General features: G+C 44.9%; 2 long non-coding RNA genes across 2 annotated transcripts; both read left to right on the forward strand.

The window, feature by feature from the left end:
• The first annotated feature begins 4,419 nt into the window (after positions 1-4,419).
• LOC140695243 (uncharacterized) lies at positions 4,420-9,361 on the forward strand. The gene is made up of 3 exons (XR_012070937.1): positions 4,420-4,521; positions 7,722-7,794; positions 9,168-9,361. It is a non-coding gene; the product is annotated as an uncharacterized lncRNA (long non-coding RNA).
• A 325-nt stretch (positions 9,362-9,686) lies between these two features.
• Positions 9,687-14,653, forward strand: LOC140695242 (uncharacterized). Its single transcript, XR_012070936.1, has 3 exons — positions 9,687-9,813; positions 13,014-13,086; positions 14,460-14,653. It is a non-coding gene; the product is annotated as an uncharacterized lncRNA (long non-coding RNA).
• Positions 14,654-24,116: the final 9,463 nt, after the last annotated feature.

Genomic DNA, 24,116 nt, shown 5'->3' on the forward strand with positions numbered 1-24,116 from the left:
GCTTGAAACAGAGAGTCAAATAAGCTGATTCACTTAAGAGAGTGCTTCCAATCACCTATGATTTCCTGCTTCCCTCTCCCATCTTTAGGGTTTTGATGTCCTCCTTGCCTTCTTCTTGTTTCTTCTTTGCCACTCATGCTCTTCTTGCATTTCCAATAATGGTTTCTTCTTTCCATTTCATCTTGCTGCTTTTCTATTCAGGGTAGATTTCTCAACCATTCTTGTAGGATAAGTTTTGAACTGCTGAATTCTTTTGAGATTTGCCGGTTTGTGGAATTTTCTAGCTCTGCCGTTATTAGAACTGGCGGTCATGTGGCATAGGCTCCCCTAGGTGGCAGCATTTGGCCATTCAGGATATGGTCTGTGTCCTGGCACTCCTCCCTCTCCTGCAATATTGCTGCCGAGATATCAGCTGAATCCCCTCTTGAGGTTCCCTTGTGACTATGTTGTTTCCTCCAGGTGCATTTTAAATCACTGTGATATTCGTGAGCTTTGTTGATTTGAATCATACAGCTGCTGGTAGGTCTATTGGGATTCCACCTCCTTTGGATGCTGTGTAATTCCTGAATTCGCATACATGATTCTTTCTTGGCTTTCAGGAAGTTTCAGTCTGATTTTTCTACAGATAAATTTTCAGACATTTTTTGTTTCCTTATCTCTTGCTTTTCCATCTGGGACCCTTATGAATTCTAGTCTTTCATGCCCTGTCTTAACCCAGGGTTCAACAGCAATGTTTACATTGCTTTGCACTTGCTTTCCTATGTCTGCTTCTGACCGAGGTTTTTCTGATCCCATGTCTTCACAGTCATTCACGCGTCCCTCTGCATTATCTAGTCTGCTTACGACTAAATTTTAGCCCTGATATTATCACATCCATTGAGTTTCCTGATATTTTTTGGCTCGTCTTTAGACTTTCTCTTCCCCTTTTCCGGTATTCTGCCTTATGTGATTCTGAGACACTGTTGTTTTTCAGTGATTTCCTGACCTCCAATTTCAACACATGGTCTGGATAGCGTTTTGCAGTCTAGTTGTTTGAAAGCTTATCTTTTGGGCCTTCAATATCTTTGGAACTGAAAATGGTACTTCCTGTTTCTTTTACTGTACTTCTTCACCTCTACTGCTCAGGTAATATCAGGTATGTAATGTGGACTTCTAGGGCTTTGTTAAGTGAAAATTTTAGACTTTTGGCTCTACGCAATTCCATGGGATTTCTGTGCGGACAATTTCTCCTAGACATTGATGCCATATCGTGTTCCTGTGTGTGTTGTCTGGTATATCTCCAATTGCTGTTGTTGCATTAGTTTTGATGAAAAACCAATACTATTTCGATTTGCATAACTTCATTTTGATAATGCTTATCTCACAATTCTGAAAGTGCGCAGGACACTTCCTCTTGTGGAAATGAAGCTTTTAAAGGTTCTCAGCTCTGCATTCTGCTCTATGTCATTTTGGAGTGTTTCCAAAACAGCAAACTGAGAGTGCGCTTGTGCTTTGTAGTTCCACGGGAATGTCCCAATGAAAGCAGTTCTTCTCAGAGCTTCTCTGTCTACAGAAACACCAGTGGAAGCATATCTATGGATGTCACATATCAGGGCCTGCTGGAATGATCCCGCAGACCTACCTTGGTGTCCTCGGTGCCGTACCGTGCTGGTGCCATCCAAAATGTAGCATCCGCTTTAGGGAGATAATGCTGTAGGTAATGCTTCCTCTTCTAACGCTGTGGACTTGGACCACTCTTCCTTGTCCTCTCATCCTTGTGGCACGGGTGCACGAAGGCAACCACACAGCTGTTGCGCATCCTGTGCCTCAAACCAAACCATAATCCCAGCCCAGGTTATGAATGTAGCAGATCCTAAGGCTTTTCATTCTGATTTCAAAACCAAGGCCCCCTGGATCCCTCAGACCAGATGAACGATATCTCTGATTCAGCCCCACACGTGCTCTATTGGCAAAATGCCCAATTGGTCCCTGGTCCTGCAGATGCACTGGGTGTGGCCATGGGACATATTGGTAATCTCAACCACGTGACCAGTTTTGATGCTTTATCATTGGTACACATTTTGGTTTGCTCTCTTGATTCGACCCACCACATCCCACAATGCACTCCAGATCCCTGAGACTCAGCGTGTGCCATCATTCGTAGCCCTATCCCTCACAGAACGTTGCCTCTGCTACCTCAAATGTGGCAGCTGGGATCTTGGACTCCGAATCAACTGTGGGGATATTTTGCGCTGGTTTCTTTGAGTTCTGTCAGCCAAGCATCTGCTGTGCACTCTTGTAAATCTCAGCACATCACCTTCTATCCCATGTCTCCTGTCCGCTTGAGAGTGTGCGTCCAAGTTAAACAGAGTTTCACCCTTGTTGCTCCATCACCAGGGGTCAGACCCTCACTGGATTCCATTTCCTGCTTTGCCTTCTCCTGCTTCCAGGTGTCCTGAGGCCTCATCCTGTCTTTGGAAGTAACAGACCTCTCTTCGGCAAGTGTCCTGTGCCAAGGGCTGGGTGAGTGGATGTTTCCATTGCTCTGTTCATGGGAGCGAGTGAGTGCAGGTTGCACTTCTTCTCTGCCAACTGGGCATCGATGAATCAACACTATCCAGATACATTTCACAGAAATGTGATATTTGCTTAGCTCTTTGTTTCTATACAGCCGTGGTGGGAGGGATGGTCCGAATACACCTGTTTTGACATTGTGTTGATATCTCATTTGCAGTCTTTAAGAAGTTTAAAAGAATTCATTTACATGTTTTGGGAGTTATACGAAAATGAAGTTATTTTTTGAAACACACTCAATCAACCTAGAAGCCAGACTTGTCAATTTTGGTAACATTTTGTCAGCTCGACGGAAAACCTAGACAGATAGAATGCAAATTGGCAGTCCAAACTGTTAAAGGGTTCATGTCGGCTCTTTACGGTTGAAGCCTCCGAAACCAACAGGAACCATGAAATAACTATTGGAAACTTGAAATAACCCCCAAACTTGGATACACTTGTGCATTGGTGCCCTTTACTCCCAATGACACCTACTGGCCAATATTGGCATTTCAAGGGGTAACATCCCTCTCTAGGAAAATACAAGAGGAAAGAAACCAAATATATACATTTAGGTTTGAATCCAAAAGCACCTAGAGGCATTCTAGCTAGGAGAACCCTGCTGCAATTATGCTAGTCTATGGAGAACCAGGTGTTCTTCTATCAGTGATGAGAACGCTTAATCATCCGATCATGTTGGGTAAAGCCATTTAACGCAACCAAGTCTGCACCCGCATGATATAGTGCCCACGGGGGCTTGACTCAAGTGAAAGACGATCCACATAAGCTGTGTCTTTTATATCATTGGCGACTTTTACAGTACAGTTCTCTTTCTGACTTGTACTATTTACCTATACTGTCTTGAAAAATTGAGGCCTAAAACAGATTCAAGTTCAGTCAGATTCCCCTCTCTTACCACACTCCCTTCACCCCAGGGAAGACATAAACACAACATTTGCTGAATCTAGCGGAAGGCCATCGTTTCTAGGTGTGAGCTAAGTATTCAATTCCTATCTATTTCAGCCAAGTTTATTGGACCTTTAAGGAGTTCACTGTTGTTCACAGAGTGTGAAGCTGGAGGAACTCTGATTCTAGGAGGGGCTTGTTTTACTCGTAATGGCTTCATTGCAGCTCAGCTACTGATCCTTCAAAATGGATGCCTGTGTGGAGGGGAGGGAAGGCAAGTGCTTGCTAGCTAGGCCCAAACCTGGGAAAAGGCTTACCTGGGCTTGGTGAATTCTGGTCTGAATGGCTTGGGAAGGCCCCTTGGGAAGTGTGGATTCCCATGACCTCTTCCAGGAACAGGAGCGTTTTGATCATCTCTGCCATCTCTTCTCTTGCAGACGTCAGGGACCTTGGACCCGTTCATGGAGAAGAGAATTGAGGAACTTCCTCAAGTCCACGTTGGCACTCCGTATGTTTCTGCCAGTATCAGTGAGGTTCAATATGTCTCATGAATGTCTTTTGAGCCTGGTATCCTCTACAGCTGTCTCCACGCCAGTATTCTCCATTGTAGCAGAACATCTCTCATCCATGTGTTCGCATCTCTCCTCAATCCGTTCAGCCAGCTTTTCGGCCAGCTTCTCTTCGTGTCTCCCCTAAAGTTGACTTCACCAGGACTGGGCAAGTCTGAAAGTACCTCGGAGCCTCACCAGTAAGCTGATGACAGGCAGATCTTCCACTGTCTGCCCTTTCAGGTTCTGGAAACTGACCTGTGACCTCAGGTCTTTGGGCAGCAGCAGTATCTCGAACTTACACAGCTTCCCGGACCAAACACCTAAGCCAAGCTCCACAGAGGGCGGCAGCCCCTCCATCACACTGATCCACCCACAGAACTCTGCCCGGTTACCTAGGATCCAACAGCCACAACAAGCCTCGCGGTACACACCAACATTCCACCTGGAATCCAACCGCTAACTGCCATCCCCAATGGCTGCTGCATCTTGTCAGTGTTGGGGGAGGGGCTGCATCCGACGAGAAGTTCCTAAGGTAAATGTGATTCTACCCACTAGCGTCCCATGGGCCTTTCTTCTTCCCTCTTTCCTTTTGTTCAGATCTCTATGCACAGTACCAATGGAGGGAAGTGTGTCCCTTTTCAGTTGATGGTTTCACACGTCTTTAAACTTTCTAACAGTTCACAGTACACAGAGACCCACTAAAGGAGACTTATGTTCCTCTAATATCCGTACACCCGGAATACATATGCGTCGCCTGATTTCTGCTGAAACACCCGCACTCTCAGGACATGGATCCATTGGTTTCATGGGGGCTGAAATTCCAAGAAATGAAACCAACCCCAATGTGCACTTTGCTGTCAGTCTCTTTTGCTCTTAGTACACTTTGGCAGAGCTACTTGCCTTTGTTATAGGCTTCTTACAATTCTTCTCTACGTAGCCTAGAATATGGCATTCCTTCATCCTGTTGGAAGACATACAAGTCTACATCACGGACTAGGAATCCATTTGATTCCAAATCGGCATTAGGGTTAGGTCACGATATGTTCTTATGAATCAAAATTTACGAATATGAATGCACGCCTCCGAATACAAGTGTGCTGAGTACATGCAAGCCGCGATAATGGGTCGATGCATGCTGAATGATCCTTGACATCACCTTAAGTATTTTCTTTTGAATAATCATGGTTCCCTTGGTAAATATCAGCCAACCGTACCATTTTGGTGTTTGTTTGTTGGTTTGATTCTTTGTTGGTCTGCTTCTCGCTTGTATTGCAAACACGACAGGCCATGCATCTCTCCTTAAGCTTGAAACAGAGAGTCAAATAAGCTGATTCACTTAAGAGAGTGCTTCCAATCACCTATGATTTCCTGCTTCCCTCTCCCATCTTTAGGGTTTTGATGTCCTCCTTGCCTTCTTCTTGTTTCTTCTTTGCCACTCATGCTCTTCTTGCATTTCCAATAATGGTTTCTTCTTTCCATTTCATCTTGCTGCTTTTCTATTCAGGGTAGATTTCTCAACCATTCTTGTAGGATAAGTTTTGAACTGCTGAATTCTTTTGAGATTTGCCGGTTTGTGGAATTTTCTAGCTCTGCCGTTATTAGAACTGGCGGTCATGTGGCATAGGCTCCCCTAGGTGGCAGCATTTGGCCATTCAGGATATGGTCTGTGTCCTGGCACTCCTCCCTCTCCTGCAATATTGCTGCCGAGATATCAGCTGAATCCCCTCTTGAGGTTCCCTTGTGACTATGTTGTTTCCTCCAGGTGCATTTTAAATCACTGTGATATTCGTGAGCTTTGTTGATTTGAATCATACAGCTGCTGGTAGGTCTATTGGGATTCCACCTCCTTTGGATGCTGTGTAATTCCTGAATTCGCATACATGATTCTTTCTTGGCTTTCAGGAAGTTTCAGTCTGATTTTTCTACAGATAAATTTTCAGACATTTTTTGTTTCCTTATCTCTTGCTTTTCCATCTGGGACCCTTATGAATTCTAGTCTTTCATGCCCTGTCTTAACCCAGGGTTCAACAGCAATGTTTACATTGCTTTGCACTTGCTTTCCTATGTCTGCTTCTGACCGAGGTTTTTCTGATCCCATGTCTTCACAGTCATTCACGCGTCCCTCTGCATTATCTAGTCTGCTTACGACTAAATTTTAGCCCTGATATTATCACATCCATTGAGTTTCCTGATATTTTTTGGCTCGTCTTTAGACTTTCTCTTCCCCTTTTCCGGTATTCTGCCTTATGTGATTCTGAGACACTGTTGTTTTTCAGTGATTTCCTGACCTCCAATTTCAACACATGGTCTGGATAGCGTTTTGCAGTCTAGTTGTTTGAAAGCTTATCTTTTGGGCCTTCAATATCTTTGGAACTGAAAATGGTACTTCCTGTTTCTTTTACTGTACTTCTTCACCTCTACTGCTCAGGTAATATCAGGTATGTAATGTGGACTTCTAGGGCTTTGTTAAGTGAAAATTTTAGACTTTTGGCTCTACGCAATTCCATGGGATTTCTGTGCGGACAATTTCTCCTAGACATTGATGCCATATCGTGTTCCTGTGTGTGTTGTCTGGTATATCTCCAATTGCTGTTGTTGCATTAGTTTTGATGAAAAACCAATACTATTTCGATTTGCATAACTTCATTTTGATAATGCTTATCTCACAATTCTGAAAGTGCGCAGGACACTTCCTCTTGTGGAAATGAAGCTTTTAAAGGTTCTCAGCTCTGCATTCTGCTCTATGTCATTTTGGAGTGTTTCCAAAACAGCAAACTGAGAGTGCGCTTGTGCTTTGTAGTTCCACGGGAATGTCCCAATGAAAGCAGTTCTTCTCAGAGCTTCTCTGTCTACAGAAACACCAGTGGAAGCATATCTATGGATGTCACATATCAGGGCCTGCTGGAATGATCCCGCAGACCTACCTTGGTGTCCTCGGTGCCGTACCGTGCTGGTGCCATCCAAAATGTAGCATCCGCTTTAGGGAGATAATGCTGTAGGTAATGCTTCCTCTTCTAACGCTGTGGACTTGGACCACTCTTCCTTGTCCTCTCATCCTTGTGGCACGGGTGCACGAAGGCAACCACACAGCTGTTGCACATCCTGTGCCTCAAACCAAACCATAATCCCAGCCCAGGTTATGAATGTAGCAGATCCTAAGTCTTTTCATTCTGATTTCAAAACCAAGGCCCCCTGGATCCCTCAGACCAGATGAACGATATCTCTGATTCAACCCCACATGTGCTCTATTGGCAAAATGCCCAATTGGTCCCTGGTCCTGCAGATGCAATGGGTGTGGCCATGGGACATATTGGTAATCTCAACCACGTGACCAGTTTTGATGCTTTATCATTGGTACACATTTTGGTTTGCTCTCTTGATTCGACCCACCACATCCCACAATGCACTCCAGATCCCTGAGACTCAGCGTGTGCCATCATTCGTAGCCCTATCCCTCACAGAACGTTGCCTCTGCTACCTCAAATGTGGCAGCTGGGATCTTGGACTCCGAATCAAATGTGGGGATATTTTGCGCTGGTTTCTTTGAGTTCTGTCAGCCAAGCATCTGCTGTGCACTCTTGTAAATCTCAGCACATCACCTTCTATCCCATGTCTCCTGTCCGCTTGAGAGTGTGCGTCCAAGTTAAACAGAGTTTCACCCTTGTTGCTCCATCACCAGGGGTCAGACCCTCACTGGATTCCATTTCCTGCTTTGCCTTCTCCTGCTTCCAGGTGTCCTGAGGCCTCATCCTGTCTTTGGAAGTAACAGACCTCTCTTCGGCAAGTGTCCTGTGCCAAGGGCTGGGTGAGTGGATGTTTCCATTGCTCTGTTCATGGGAGCGAGTGAGTGCAGGTTGCACTTCTTCTCTGCCAACTGGGCATCGATGAATCAACACTATCCAGATACATTTCACAGAAATGTGATATTTGCTTAGCTCTTTGTTTCTATACAGCCGTGGTGGGAGGGATGGTCCGAATACACCTGTTTTGACATTGTGTTGATATCTCATTTGCAGTCTTTAAGAAGTTTAAAAGAATTCATTTACATGTTTTGGGAGTTATACGAAAATGAAGTTATTTTTTGAAACACACTCAATCGACCTAGAAGCCAGACTTGTCAATTTTGGTAACATTTTGTCAGCTCGACGGAAAACCTAGACAGATAGAATGCAAATTGGCAGTCCAAACTGTTAAAGGGTTCATGTCGGCTCTTTACGGTTGAAGCCTCCGAAACCAACAGGAACCATGAAATAACTATTGGAAACTTGAAATAACCCCCAAACTTGGATACACTTGTGCATTGGTGCCCTTTACTCCCAATGACACCTACTGGCCAATATTGGCATTTCAAGGGGTAACATCCCTCTCTAGGAAAATACAAGAGGAAAGAAACCAAATATATACATTTAGGTTTGAATCCAAAAGCACCTAGAGGCATTCTAGCTAGGAGAACCCTGCTGCAATTATGCTAGTCTATGGAGAACCAGGTGTTCTTCTATCAGTGATGAGAACGCTTAATCATCCGATCATGTTGGGTAAAGCCATTTAACGCAACCAAGTCTGCACCCGCATGATATAGTGCCCACGGGGGCTTGACTCAAGTGAAAGACGATCCACATAAGCTGTGTCTTTTATATCATTGGCGACTTTTACAGTACAGTTCTCTTTCTGACTTGTACTATTTACCTATACTGTCTTGAAAAATTGAGGCCTAATACAGATTCAAGTTCAGTCAGATTCCCCTCTCTTACCACACTCCCTTCACCCCAGGGAAGACATAAACACAACATTTGCTGAATCTAGCGGAAGGCCATCGTTTCTAGGTGTGAGCTAAGTATTCAATTCCTATCTATTTCAGCCAAGTTTATTGGACCTTTAAGGAGTTCACTGTTGTTCACAGAGTGTGAAGCTGGAGGAACTCTGATTCTAGGAGGGGCTTGTTTTACTCGTAATGGCTTCATTGCAGCTCAGCTACTGATCCTTCAAAATGGATGCCTGTGTGGAGGGGAGGGAAGGCAAGTGCTTGCTAGCTAGGCCCAAACCTGGGAAAAGGCTTACCTGGGCTTGGTGAATTCTGGTCTGAATGGCTTGGGAAGGCCCCTTGGGAAGTGTGGATTCCCATGACCTCTTCCAAGAACAGGAGCGTTTTGATCATCTCTGCCATCTCTTCTCTTGCAGACGTCAGGGACCTTGGACCCGTTCTTGGAGAAGAGAATTGAGGAACTTCCTCAAGTCCACGTTGGCACTCCGTATGTTTCTGCCAGTATCAGTGAGGTTCAATATGTCTCATGAATGTCTTTTGAGCCTGGTATCCTCTACAGCTGTCTCCACGCCAGTATTCTCCATTGTAGCAGAACATCTCTCATCCATGTGTTCGCATCTCTCCTCAATCCGTTCAGCCAGCTTTTCGGCCAGCTTCTCTTCGTGTCTCCCCTAAAGTTGACTTCACCAGGACTGGGCAAGTCTGAAAGTACCTCGGAGCCTCACCAGTAAGCTGATGACAGGCAGATCTTCCACTGTCTGCCCTTTCAGGTTCTGGAAACTGACCTGTGACCTCAGGTCTTTGGGCAGCAGCAGTATCTCGAACTTACACAGCTTCCCGGACCAAACACCTAAGCCAAGCTCCACAGAGGGCGGCAGCCCCTCCATCACACTGATCCACCCACAGAACTCTGCCCGGTTACCTAGGATCCAACAGCCACAACAAGCCTCGCGGTACACACCAACATTCCACCTGGAATCCAACCGCTAACTGCCATCCCCAATGGCTGCTGCATCTTGTCAGTGTTGGGGGAGGGGCTGCATCCGACGAGAAGTTCCTAAGGTAAATGTGATTCTACCCACTAGCGTCCCATGGGCCTTTCTTCTTCCCTCTTTCCTTTTGTTCAGATCTCTATGCACAGTACCAATGGAGGGAAGTGTGTCCCTTTTCAGTTGATGGTTTCACACGTCTTTAAACTTTCTAACAGTTCACAGTACACAGAGACCCACTAAAGGAGACTTATGTTCCTCTAATATCCGTACACCCGGAATACATATGCGTCGCCTGATTTCTGCTGAAACACCCGCACTCTCAGGACATGGATCCATTGGTTTCATGGGGGCTGAAATTCCAAGAAATGAAACCAACCCCAATGTGCACTTTGCTGTCAGTCTCTTTTGCTCTTAGTACACTTTGGCAGAGCTACTTGCCTTTGTTATAGGCTTCTTACAATTCTTCTCTACGTAGCCTAGAATATGGCATTCCTTCATCCTGTTGGAAGACATACAAGTCTACATCACGGACTAGGAATCCATTTGATTCCAAATCGGCATTAGGGTTAGGTCACGATATGTTCTTATGAATCAAAATTTACGAATATGAATGCACGCCTCCGAATACAAGTGTGCTGAGTACATGCAAGCCGCGATAATGGGTCGATGCATGCTGAATGATCCTTGACATCACCTTAAGTATTTTCTTTTGAATAATCATGGTTCCCTTGGTAAATATCAGCCAACCGTACCATTTTGGTGTTTGTTTGTTGGTTTGATTCTTTGTTGGTCTGCTTCTCGCTTGTATTGCAAACACGACAGGCCATGCATCTCTCCTTAAGCTTGAAACAGAGAGTCAAATAAGCTGATTCACTTAAGAGAGTGCTTCCAATCACCTATGATTTCCTGCTTCCCTCTCCCATCTTTAGGGTTTTGATGTCCTCCTTGCCTTCTTCTTGTTTCTTCTTTGCCACTCATGCTCTTCTTGCATTTCCAATAATGGTTTCTTCTTTCCATTTCATCTTGCTGCTTTTCTATTCAGGGTAGATTTCTCAACCATTCTTGTAGGATAAGTTTTGAACTGCTGAATTCTTTTAAGATTTGCCGGTTTGTGGAATTTTCTAGCTCTGCCGTTATTAGGACTGGCGGTCATGTGGCATAGGCTCCCCTAGGTGGCAGCATTTGGCCATTCAGGATATGGTCTGTGTCCTGGCACTCCTCCCTCTCCTGCAATATTGCTGCCGAGATATCAGCTGAATCCCCTCTTGAGGTTCCCTTGTGACTATGTTGTTTCCTCCAGGTGCATTTTAAATCACTGTGATATTCGTGAGCTTTGTTGATTTGAATCATACAGCTGCTGGTAGGTCTATTGGGATTCCACCTCCTTTGGATGCTGTGTAATTCCTGAATTCGCATACATGATTCTTTCTTGGCTTTCAGGAAGTTTCAGTCTGATTTTTCTACAGATAAATTTTCAGACATTTTTTGTTTCCTTATCTCTTGCTTTTCCATCTGGGACCCTTATGAATTCTAGTCTTTCATGCCCTGTCTTAACCCAGGGTTCAACAGCAATGTTTACATTGCTTTGCACTTGCTTTCCTATGTCTGCTTCTGACCGAGGTTTTTCTGATCCCATGTCTTCACAGTCATTCACGCGTCCCTCTGCATTATCTAGTCTGCTTACGACTAAATTTTAGCCCTGATATTATCACATCCATTGAGTTTCCTGATATTTTTTGGCTCGTCTTTAGACTTTCTCTTCCCCTTTTCCGGTATTCTGCCTTATGTGATTCTGAGACACTGTTGTTTTTCAGTGATTTCCTGACCTCCATTTTCAACACATGGTCTGGATAGCGTTTTGCAGTCTAGTTGTTTGAAAGCTTATCTTTTGGGCCTTCAATATCTTTGGAACTGAAAATGGTACTTCCTGTTTCTTTTACTGTACTTCTTCACCTCTACTGCTCAGGTAATATCAGGTATGTAATGTGGACTTCTAGGGCTTTGTTAAGTGAAAATTTTAGACTTTTGGCTCTACGCAATTCCATGGGATTTCTGTGCGGACAATTTCTCCTAGACATTGATGCCATATCGTGTTCCTGTGTGTGTTGTCTGGTATATCTCCAATTGCTGTTGTTGCATTAGTTTTGATGAAAAACCAATACTATTTCGATTTGCATAACTTCATTTTGATAATGCTTATCTCACAATTCTGAAAGTGCGCAGGACACTTCCTCTTGTGGAAATGAAGCTTTTAAAGGTTCTCAGCTCTGCATTCTGCTCTATGTCATTTTGGAGTGTTTCCAAAACAGCAAACTGAGAGTGCGCTTGTGCTTTGTAGTTCCACGGGAATGTCCCAATGAAAGCAGTTCTTCTCAGAGCTTCTCTGTCTACAGAAACACCAGTGGAAGCATATCTATGGATGTCACATATCAGGGCCTGCTGGAATGATCCCGCAGACCTACCTTGGTGTCCTCGGTGCCGTACCGTGCTGGTGCCATCCAAAATGTAGCATCCGCTTTAGGGAGATAATGCTGTAGGTAATGCTTCCTCTTCTAACGCTGTGGACTTGGACCACTCTTCCTTGTCCTCTCATCCTTGTGGCACGGGTGCACGAAGGCAACCACACAGCTGTTGCGCATCCTGTGCCTCAAACCAAACCATAATCCCAGCCCAGGTTATGAATGTAGCAGATCCTAAGTCTTTTCATTCTGATTTCAAAACCAAGGCCCCCTGGATCCCTCAGACCAGATGAACGATATCTCTGATTCAGCCCCACACGTGCTCTATTGGCAAAATGCCCAATTGGTCCCTGGTCCTGCAGATGCACTGGGTGTGGCCATGGGACATATTGGTAATCTCAACCACGTGACCAGTTTTGATGCTTTATCATTGGTACACATTTTGGTTTGCTCTCTTGATTCGACCCACCACATCCCACAATGCACTCCAGATCCCTGAGACTCAGCGTGTGCCATCATTCTTAGCCCTATCCCTCACAGAACGTTGCCTCTGCTACCTCAAATTTGGCAGCTGGGATCTTGGACTCCGAATCAACTGTGGGGATATTTTGCGCTGGTTTCTTTGAGTTCTGTCAGCCAAGCATCTGCTGTGCACTCTTGTAAATCTCAGCACATCACCTTCTATCCCATGTCTCCTGTCCGCTTGAGAGTGTGCGTCCAAGTTAAACAGAGTTTCACCCTTGTTGCTCCATCACCAGTGGTCAGACCCTCACTGGATTCCATTTCCTGCTTTGCCTTCTCCTGCTTCCAGGTGTCCTGAGGCCTCATCCTGTCTTTGGAAGTAACAGACCTCTCTTCGGCAAGTGTCCTGTGCCAAGGGCTGGGTGAGTGGATGTTTCCATTGCTCTGTTCATGGGAGCGAGTGAGTGCAGGTTGCACTTCTTCTCTGCCAACTGGGCATCGATGAATCAACACTATCCAGATACATTTCACAGAAATGTGATATTTGCTTAGCTCTTTCTTTCTATACAGCCGTGGTGGGAGGGATGGTCCGAATACACCTGTTTTGACATTGTGTTGATATCTCATTTGCAGTCTTTAAGAAGTTTAAAAGAATTCATTTACATGTTTTGGGAGTTATACGAAAATGAAGTTATTTTTTGAAACACACTCAATCGACCTAGAAGCCAGACTTGTCAATTTTGGTAACATTTTGTCAGCTCGACGGAAAACCTAGACAGATAGAATGCAAATTGGCAGTCCAAACTGTTAAAGGGTTCATGTCGGCTCTTTACGGTTGAAGCCTCCGAAACCAACAGGAACCATGAAATAACTATTGGAAACTTGAAATAACCCCCAAACTTGGATACACTTGTGCATTGGTGCCCTTTACTCCCAATGACACCTACTGGCCAATATTGGCATTTCAAGGGGTAACATCCCTCTCTAGGAAAATACAAGAGGAAAGAAACCAAATATATACATTTAGGTTTGAATCCAAAAGCACCTAGAGGCATTCTAGCTAGGAGAACCCTGCTGCAATTATGCTAGTCTATGGAGAACCAGGTGTTCTTCTATCAGTGATGAGAACGCTTAATCATCCGATCATGTTGGGTAAAGCCATTTAACGCAACCAAGTCTGCACCCGCATGATATAGTGCCCACGGGGGCTTGACTCAAGTGAAAGACGATCCACATAAGCTGTGTCTTTTATATCATTGGCGACTTTTACAGTACAGTTCTCTTTCTGACTTGTACTATTTACCTATACTGTCTTGAAAAATTGAGGCCTAATACAGATTCAAGTTCAGTCAGATTCCCCTCTCTTACCACACTCCCTTCACCCCAGGGAAGACATAAGCACAACATTTGCTGAATCTAGCGGAAGGCCATCGTTTCTAGGTGTGAGCTAAGTATTCAATTCCTATCTATTTCAGCCAAGTTTATTGGACCTTTAAGGAGTTCACTGTTGTTCACAGAGTGTGAAGCTGGAGGAACTCTGATTCTAGGAGGGGCTTGTTTTACTCGTAATGGCTTCATTGCAGCTCAGCTACTGATCCTTCAAAATGGATGCCTGTGTGGAGGGGAGGGAAGGCAAGTGCTTGCTAGCTAGGCCCAAACCTGGGAAAAGGCTTACCTGGGCTTGGTGAATTCTGGTCTGAATGGCTTGGGAAGGCCCCTTGGGAAGTGTGGATTCCCATGACCTCTTCCAAGAACAGGAGCGTTTTGATCATCTCTGCCATCTCTTCTCTTGCAGACGTCAGGGACCTTGGACCCGTTCTTGGAGAAGAGAATTGAGGAACTTCCTCAAGTCCACGTTGGCACTCTGTATGTTTCTGCCAGTATCAGCGAGGTTCAATATGTCTCATGAATGTCTTTTGAGCCTGGTATCCTCTACAGCTGTCTCCACGCCAGTATTCTCCATTGTAGCAGAACATCTCTCATCCATGTGTTCGCATCTCTCCTCAATCCGTTCAGCCAGCTTTTCGGCCAGCTTCTCTTCGTGTCTCCCCTAAAGTTGACTTCACCAGGACTGGGCAAGTCTGAAAGTACCTCGGAGCCTCACCAGTAAGCTGATGACAGGCAGATCTTCCACTGTCTGCCCTTTCAGGTTCTGGAAACTGACCTGTGACCTCAGGTCTTTGGGCAGCAGCAGTATCTCGAACTTACACAGCTTCCCGGACCAAACACCTAAGCCAAGCTCCACAGAGGGCGGCAGCCCCTCCATCACACTGATCCACCCACAGAACTCTGCCCGGTTACCTAGGATCCAACAGCCACAACAAGCCTCGCGGTACACACCAACATTCCACCTGGAATCCAACCGCTAACTGCCATCCCCAATGGCTGCTGCATCTTGTCAGTGTTGGGGGAGGGGCTGCATCCGACGAGAAGTTCCTAAGGTAAATGTGATTCTACCCACTAGCGTCCCATGGGCCTTTCTTCTTCCCTCTTTCCTTTTGTTCAGATCTCTATGCACAGTACCAATGGAGGGAAGTGTGTCCCTTTTCAGTTGATGGTTTCACACGTCTTTAAACTTTCTAACAGTTCACAGTACACAGAGACCCACTAAAGGAGACTTATGTTCCTCTAATATCCGTACACCCGGAATACATATGCGTCGCCTGATTTCTGCTGAAACACCCGCACTCTCAGGACATGGATCCATTGGTTTCATGGGGGCTGAAATTCCAAGAAATGAAACCAACCCCAATGTGCACTTTGCTGTCAGTCTCTTTTGCTCTTAGTACACTTTGGCAGAGCTACTTGCCTTTGTTATAGGCTTCTTACAATTCTTCTCTACGTAGCCTAGAATATGGCATTCCTTCATCCTGTTGGAAGACATACAAGTCTACATCACGGACTAGGAATCCATTTGATTCCAAATCGGCATTAGGGTTAGGTCACGATATGTTCTTATGAATCAAAATTTACGAATATGAATGCACGCCTCCGAATACAAGTGTGCTGAGTACATGCAAGCCGCGATAATGGGTCGATGCATGCTGAATGATCCTTGACATCACCTTAAGTATTTTCTTTTGAATAATCATGGTTCCCTTGGTAAATATCAGCCAACCGTACCATTTTGGTGTTTGTTTGTTGGTTTGATTCTTTGTTGGTCTGCTTCTCGCTTGTATTGCAAACACGACAGGCCATGCATCTCTCCTTAAGCTTGAAACAGAGAGTCAAATAAGCTGATTCACTTAAGAGAGTGCTTCCAATCACCTATGATTTCCTGCTTCCCTCTCCCATCTTTAGGGTTTTGATGTCCTCCTTGCCTTCTTCTTGTTTCTTCTTTGCCACTCATGCTCTTCTTGCATTTCCAATAATGGTTTCTTCTTTCCATTTCATCTTGCTGCTTTTCTATTCAGGGTAGATTTCTCAACCATTCTTGTAGGATAAGTTTTGAACTGCTGAATTCTTTTAAGATTTGCCGGTTTGTGGAATTTTCTAGCTCTGCCGTTATTAGGACTGGCGGTCATGTGGCATAGGCTCCCCTAGGTGGCAGCATTTGGCCATTCAGGATATGGTCTGTGTCCTGGCACTCCTCCCTCTCCTGCAATATTGCTGCCGAGATATCAGCTGAATCCCCTCTTGAGGTTCCCTTGTGACTATGTTGTTTCCTCCAGGTGCATTTTAAATCACTGTGATATTCGTGAGCTTTGTTGATTTGAATCATACAGCTGCTGGTAGGTCTATTGGGATTCCACCTCCTTTGGATGCTGTGTAATTCCTGAATTCGCATACATGATTCTTTCTTGGCTTTCAGGAAGTTTCAGTCTGATTTTTCTACAGATAAATTTTCAGACATTTTTTGTTTCCTTATCTCTTGCTTTTCCATCTGGGACCCTTATGAATTCTAGTCTTTCATGCCCTGTCTTAACCCAGGGTTCAACAGCAATGTTTACATTGCTTTGCACTTGCTTTCCTATGTCTGCTTCTGACCGAGGTTTTTCTGATCCCATGTCTTCACAGTCATTCACGCGTCCCTCTGCATTATCTAGTCTGCTTACGACTAAATTTTAGCCCTGATAGTATCACATCCATTGAGTTTCCTGATATTTTTTGGCTCGTCTTTAGACTTTCTCTTCCCCTTTTCCGGTATTCTGCCTTATGTGATTCTGAGACACTGTTGTTTTTCAGTGATTTCCTGACCTCCATTTTCAACACATGGTCTGGATAACGTTTTGCAGTCTAGTTGTTTGAAAGCTTATCTTTTGGGCCTTCAATATCTTTGGAACTGAAAATGGTACTTCCTGTTTCTTTTACTGTACTTCTTCACCTCTACTGCTCAGGTAATATCAGGTATGTAATGTGGACTTCTAGGGCTTTGTTAAGTGAAAATTTTAGACTTTTGGCTCTACGCAATTCCATGGGATTTCTGTGCGGACAATTTCTCCTAGACATTGATGCCATATCGTGTTCCTGTGTGTGTTGTCTGGTATATCTCCAATTGCTGTTGTTGCATTAGTTTTGATGAAAAACCAATACTATTTCGATTTGCATAACTTCATTTTGATAATGCTTATCTCACAATTCTGAAAGTGCGCAGGACACTTCCTCTTGTGGAAATGAAGCTTTTAAAGGTTCTCAGCTCTGCATTCTGCTCTATGTCATTTTGGAGTGTTTCCAAAACAGCAAACTGAGAGTGCGCTTGTGCTTTGTAGTTCCACGGGAATGTCCCAATGAAAGCAGTTCTTCTCAGAGCTTCTCTGTCTACAGAAACACCAGTGGAAGCATATCTATGGATGTCACATATCAGGGCCTGCTGGAATGATCCCGCAGACCTACCTTGGTGTCCTCGGTGCCGTACCGTGCTGGTGCCATCCAAAATGTAGCATCCGCTTTAGGGAGATAATGCTGTAGGTAATGCTTCCTCTTCTAACGCTGTGGACTTGGACCACTCTTCCTTGTCCTCTCATCCTTGTGGCACGGGTGCACGAAGGCAACCACACAGCTGTTGCGCATCCTGTGCCTCAAACCAAACCATAATCCCAGCCCAGGTTATGAATGTAGCAGATCCTAAGGCTTTTCATTCTGATTTCAAAACCAAGGCCCCCTGGATCCCTCAGACCAGATGAACGATATCTCTGATTCAGCCCCACACGTGCTCTATTGGCAAAATGCCCAATTGGTCCCTGGTCCTGCAGATGCACTGGGTGTGGCCATGGGACATATTGGTAATCTCAACCACGTGACCAGTTTTGATGCTTTATCATTGGTACACATTTTGGTTTGCTCTCTTGATTCGACCCACCACATCCCACAATGCACTCCAGATCCCTGAGACTCAGCGTGTGCCATCATTCGTAGCCCTATCCCTCACAGAACGTTGCCTCTGCTACCTCAAATGTGGCAGCTGGGATCTTGGTCTCAGAATCAACTGTGGGGATATTTTGCGCTGGTTTCTTTGAGTTCTGTCAGCCAAGCATCTGCTGTGCACTCTTGTAAATCTCAGCACATCACCTTCTATCCCATGTCTCCTGTCCGCTTGAGAGTGTGCGTCCAAGTTAAACAGAGTTTCACCCTTGTTGCTCCATCACCAGGGGTCAGACCCTCACTGGATTCCATTTCCTGCTTTGCCTTCTCCTGCTTCCAGGTGTCCTGAGGCCTCATCCTGTCTTTGGAAGTAACAGACCTCTCTTCGGCAAGTGTCCTGTGCCAAGGGCTGGGTGAGTGGATGTTTCCATTGCTCTGTTCATGGGAGCGAGTGAGTGCAGGTTGCACTTCTTCTCTGCCAACTGGGCATCGATGAATCAACACTATCCAGATACATTTCACAGAAATGTGATATTTGCTTAGCTCTTTGTTTCTATACAGCCGTGGTGGGAGGGATGGTCCGAATACACCTGTTTTGACATTGTGTTGATATCTCATTTGCAGTCTTTAAGAAGTTTAAAAGAATTCATTTACATGTTTTGGGAGTTATACGAAAATGAAGTTATTTTTTGAAACACACTCAATCGACCTAGAAGCCAGACTTGTCAATTTTGGTAACATTTTGTCAGCTCGACGGAAAACCTAGACAGATAGAATGCAAATTGGCAGTCCAAACTGTTAAAGGGTTCATGTCGGCTCTTTACGGTTGAAGCCTCCGAAACCAACAGGAACCATGAAATAACTATTGGAAACTTGAAATAACCCCCAAACTTGGATACACTTGTGCATTGGTGCCCTTTACTCCCAATGACACCTACTGGCCAATATTGGCATTTCAAGGGGTAACATCCCTCTCTAGGAAAATACAAGAGGAAAGAAACCAAATATATACATTTAGGTTTGAATCCAAAAGCACCTAGAGGCATTCTAGCTAGGAGAACCCTGCTGCAATTATGCTAGTCTATGAAGAACCAGGTGTTCTTCTATCAGTGATGAGAACGCTTAATCATCCGATCATGTTGGGTAAAGCCATTTAACGCAACCAAGTCTGCACCCGCATGATATAGTGCCCACGGGGGCTTGACTCAAGTGAAAGACGATCCACATAAGCTGTGTCTTTTATATCATTGGCGACTTTTACAGTACAGTTCTCTTTCTGACTTGTACTATTTACCTATACTGTCTTGAAAAATTGAGGCCTAATACAGATTCAAGTTCAGTCAGATTCCCCTCTCTTACCACACTCCCTTCACCCCAGGGAAGACATAAACACAACATTTGCTGAATCTAGCGGAAGGCCATCGTTTCTAGGTGTGAGCTAAGTATTCAATTCCTATCTATTTCAGCCAAGTTTATTGGACCTTTAAGGAGTTCACTGTTATTCACAGAGTGTGAAGCTGGAGGAACTCTGATTCTAGGAGGGGCTTGTTTTACTCGTAATGGCTTCATTGCAGCTCAGCTACTGATCCTTCAAAATGGATGCCTGTGTGGAGGGGAGGGAAGGCAAGTGCTTGCTAGCTAGGCCCAAACCTGGGAAAAGGCTTACCTGGGCTTGGTGAATTCTGGTCTGAATGGCTTGGGAAGGCCCCTTGGGAAGTGTGGATTCCCATGACCTCTTCCAAGAACAGGAGCGTTTTGATCATCTCTGCCATCTCTTCTCTTGCAGACGTCAGGGACCTTGGACCCGTTCTTGGAGAAGAGAATTGAGGAACTTCCTCAAGTCCACGTTGGCACTCCGTATGTTTCTGCCAGTATCAGCGAGGTTCAATATGTCTCATGAATGTCTTTTGAGCCTGGTATCCTCTACAGCTGTCTCCACGCCAGTATTCTCCATTGTAGCAGAACATCTCTCATCCATGTGTTCGCATCTCTCCTCAATCCGTTCAGCCAGCTTTTCGGCCAGCTTCTCTTCGTGTCTCCCCTAAAGTTGACTTCACCAGGACTGGGCAAGTCTGAAAGTACCTCGGAGCCTCACCAGTAAGCTGATGACAGGCAGATCTTCCACTGTCTGCCCTTTCAGGTTCTGGAAACTGACCTGTGACCTCAGGTCTTTGGGCAGCAGCAGTATCTCGAACTTACACAGCTTCCCGGACCAAACACCTAAGCCAAGCTCCACAGAGGGCGGCAGCCCCTCCATCACACTGATCCACCCACAGAACTCTGCCCGGTTACCTAGGATCCAACAGCCACAACAAGCCTCGCGGTACACACCAACATTCCACCTGGAATCCAACCGCTAACTGCCATCCCCAATGGCTGCTGCATCTTGTCAGTGTTGGGGGAGGGGCTGCATCCGACGAGAAGTTCCTAAGGTAAATGTGATTCTACCCACTAGCGTCCCATGGGCCTTTCTTCTTCCCTCTTTCCTTTTGTTCAGATCTCTATGCACAGTACCAATGGAGGGAAGTGTGTCCCTTTTCAGTTGATGGTTTCACACGTCTTTAAACTTTCTAACAGTTCACAGTACACAGAGACCCACTAAAGGAGACTTATGTTCCTCTAATATCCGTACACCCGGAATACATATGCGTCGCCTGATTTCTGCTGAAACACCCGCACTCTCAGGACATGGATCCATTGGTTTCATGGGGGCTGAAATTCCAAGAAATGAAACCAACCCCAATGTGCACTTTGCTGTCAGTCTCTTTTGCTCTTAGTACACTTTGGCAGAGCTACTTGCCTTTGTTATAGGCTTCTTACAATTCTTCTCTACGTAGCCGAGAATATGGCATTCCTTCATCCTGTTGGAAGACATACAAGTCTACATCACGGACTAGGAATCCATTTGATTCCAAATCGGCATTAGGGTTAGGTCACGATATGTTCTTATGAATCAAAATTTACGAATATGAATGCACGCCTCCGAATACAAGTGTGCTGAGTACATGCAAGCCGCGATAATGGGTCGATGCATGCTGAATGATCCTTGACATCACCTTAAGTATTTTCTTTTGAATAATCATGGTTCCCTTGGTAAATATCAGCCAACCGTACCATTTTGGTGTTTGTTTGTTGGTTTGATTCTTTGTTGGTCTGCTTCTCGCTTGTATTGCAAACACGACAGGCCATGCATCTCTCCTTAAGCTTGAAACAGAGAGTCAAATAAGCTGATTCACTTAAGAGAGTGCTTCCAATCACCTATGATTTCCTGCTTCCCTCTCCCATCTTTAGGGTTTTGATGTCCTCCTTGCCTTCTTCTTGTTTCTTCTTTGCCACTCCTGCTCTTCTTGCATTTCCAATAATGGTTTCTTCTTTCCATTTCATCTTGCTGCTTTTCTATTCAGGGTAGATTTCTCAACCATTCTTGTAGGATAAGTTTTGAACTGCTGAATTCTTTTAAGATTTGCCGGTTTGTGGAATTTTCTAGCTCTGCCGTTATTAGGACTGGCGGTCATGTGGCATAGGCTCCCCTAGGTGGCAGCATTTGGCCATTCAGGATATGGTCTGTGTCCTGGCACTCCTCCCTCTCCTGCAATATTGCTGCCGAGATATCAGCTGAATCCCCTCTTGAGGTTCCCTTGTGTCTATGTTGTTTCCTCCAGGTGCATTTTAAATCACTGTGATATTCGTGAGCTTTGTTGATTTGAATCATACAGCTGCTGGTAGGTCTATTGGGATTCCACCTCCTTTGGATGCTGTGTAATTCCTGAATTCGCATACATGATTCTTTCTTGGCTTTCAGGAAGTTTCAGTCTGATTTTTCTACAGATAAATTTTCAGACATTTTTTGTTTCCTTATCTCTTGCTTTTCCATCTGGGACCCTTATGAATTCTAGTCTTTCATGCCCTGTCTTAACCCAGGGTTCAACAGCAATGTTTACATTGCTTTGCACTTGCTTTCCTATGTCTGCTTCTGACCGAGGTTTTTCTGATCCCATGTCTTCACAGTCATTCACGCGTCCCTCTGCATTATCTAGTCTGCTTACGACTAAATTTTAGCCCTGATATTATCACATCCATTGAGTTTCCTGATATTTTTTGGCTCGTCTTTAGACTTTCTCTTCCCCTTTTCCGGTATTCTGCCTTATGTGATTCTGAGACACTGTTGTTTTTCAGTGATTTCCTGACCTCCATTTTCAACACATGGTCTGGATAGCGTTTTGCAGTCTAGTTGTTTGAAAGCTTATCTTTTGGGCCTTCAATATCTTTGGAACTGAAAATGGTACTTCCTGTTTCTTTTACTGTACTTCTTCACCTCTACTGCTCAGGTAATATCAGGTATGTAATGTGGACTTCTAGGGCTTTGTTAAGTGAAAATTTTAGACTTTTGGCTCTACGCAATTCCATGGGATTTCTGTGCGGACAGTTTCTCCTAGACATTGATGCCATATCGTGTTCCTGTGTGTGTTGTCTGGTATATCTCCAATTGCTGTTGTTGCATTAGTTTTGATGAAAAACCAATACTATTTCGATTTGCATAACTTCATTTTGATAATGCTTATCTCACAATTCTGAAAGTGCGCAGGACACTTCCTCTTGTGGAAATGAAGCTTTTAAAGGTTCTCAGCTCTGCATTCTGCTCTATGTCATTTTGGAGTGTTTCCAAAACAGCAAACTGAGAGTGCGCTTGTGCTTTGTAGTTCCACGGGAATGTCCCAATGAAAGCAGTTCTTCTCAGAGCTTCTCTGTCTACAGAAACACCAGTGGAAGCATATCTATGGATGTCACATATCAGGGCCTGCTGGAATGATCCCGCAGACCTACCTTGGTGTCCTCGGTGCCGTACCGTGCTGGTGCCATCCAAAATGTAGCATCCGCTTTAGGGAGATAATGCTGTAGGTAATGCTTCCTCTTCTAACGCTGTGGACTTGGACCACTCTTCCTTGTCCTCTCATCCTTGTGGCACGGGTGCACGAAGGCAACCACACAGCTGTTGCGCATCCTGTGCCTCAAACCAAACCATAATCCCAGCCCAGGTTATGAATGTAGCAGATCCTAAGGCTTTTCATTCTGATTTCAAAACCAAGGCCCCCTGGATCCCTCAGACCAGATGAACGATATCTCTGATTCAGCCCCACACGTGCTCTATTGGCAAAATGCCCAATTGGTCCCTGGTCCTGCAGATGCACTGGGTGTGGCCATGGGACATATTGGTAATCTCAACCACGTGACCAGTTTTGATGCTTTATCATTGGTACACATTTTGGTTTGCTCTCTTGATTCGACCCACCACATCCCACAATGCACTCCAGATCCCTGAGACTCAGCGTGTGCCATCATTCGTAGCCCTATCCCTCACAGAACGTTGCCTCTGCTACCTCAAATGTGGCAGCTGGGATCTTGGACTCCGAATCAACTGTGGGGATATTTTGCGCTGGTTTCTTTGAGTTCTGTCAGCCAAGCATCTGCTGTGCACTCTTGTAAATCTCAGCACATCACCTTCTATCCCATGTCTCCTGTCCGCTTGAGAGTGTGCGACCAAGTTAAACAGAGTTTCACCCTTGTTGCTCCATCACCAGGGGTCAGACCCTCACTGGATTCCATTTCCTGCTTTGCCTTCTCCTGCTTCCAGGTGTCCTGAGGCCTCATCCTGTCTTTGGAAGTAACAGACCTCTCTTCGGCAAGTGTCCTGTGCCAAGGGCTGGGTGAGTGGATGTTTCCATTGCTCTGTTCATGGGAGCGAGTGAGTGCAGGTTGCACTTCTTCTCTGCCAACTGGGCATCGATGAATCAACACTATCCAGATACATTTCACAGAAATGTGATATTTGCTTAGCTCTTTGTTTCTATACAGCCGTGGTGGGAGGGATGGTCCGAATACACCTGTTTTGACATTGTGTTGATATCTCATTTGCAGTCTTTAAGAAGTTTAAAAGAATTCATTTACATGTTTTGGGAGTTATACGAAAATGAAGTTATTTTTTGAAACACACTCAATCGACCTAGAAGCCAGACTTGTCAATTTTGGTAACATTTTGTCAGCTCGACGGAAAACCTAGACAGATAGAATGCAAATTGGCAGTCCAAACTGTTAAAGGGTTCATGTCGGCTCTTTACGGTTGAAGCCTCCGAAACCAACAGGAACCATGAAA

Source organism: Vicugna pacos, unplaced genomic scaffold (assembly GCF_048564905.1).
Source record: "Vicugna pacos unplaced genomic scaffold, VicPac4 scaffold_192, whole genome shotgun sequence".
NCBI lineage: Eukaryota > Metazoa > Chordata > Mammalia > Artiodactyla > Camelidae > Vicugna > Vicugna pacos.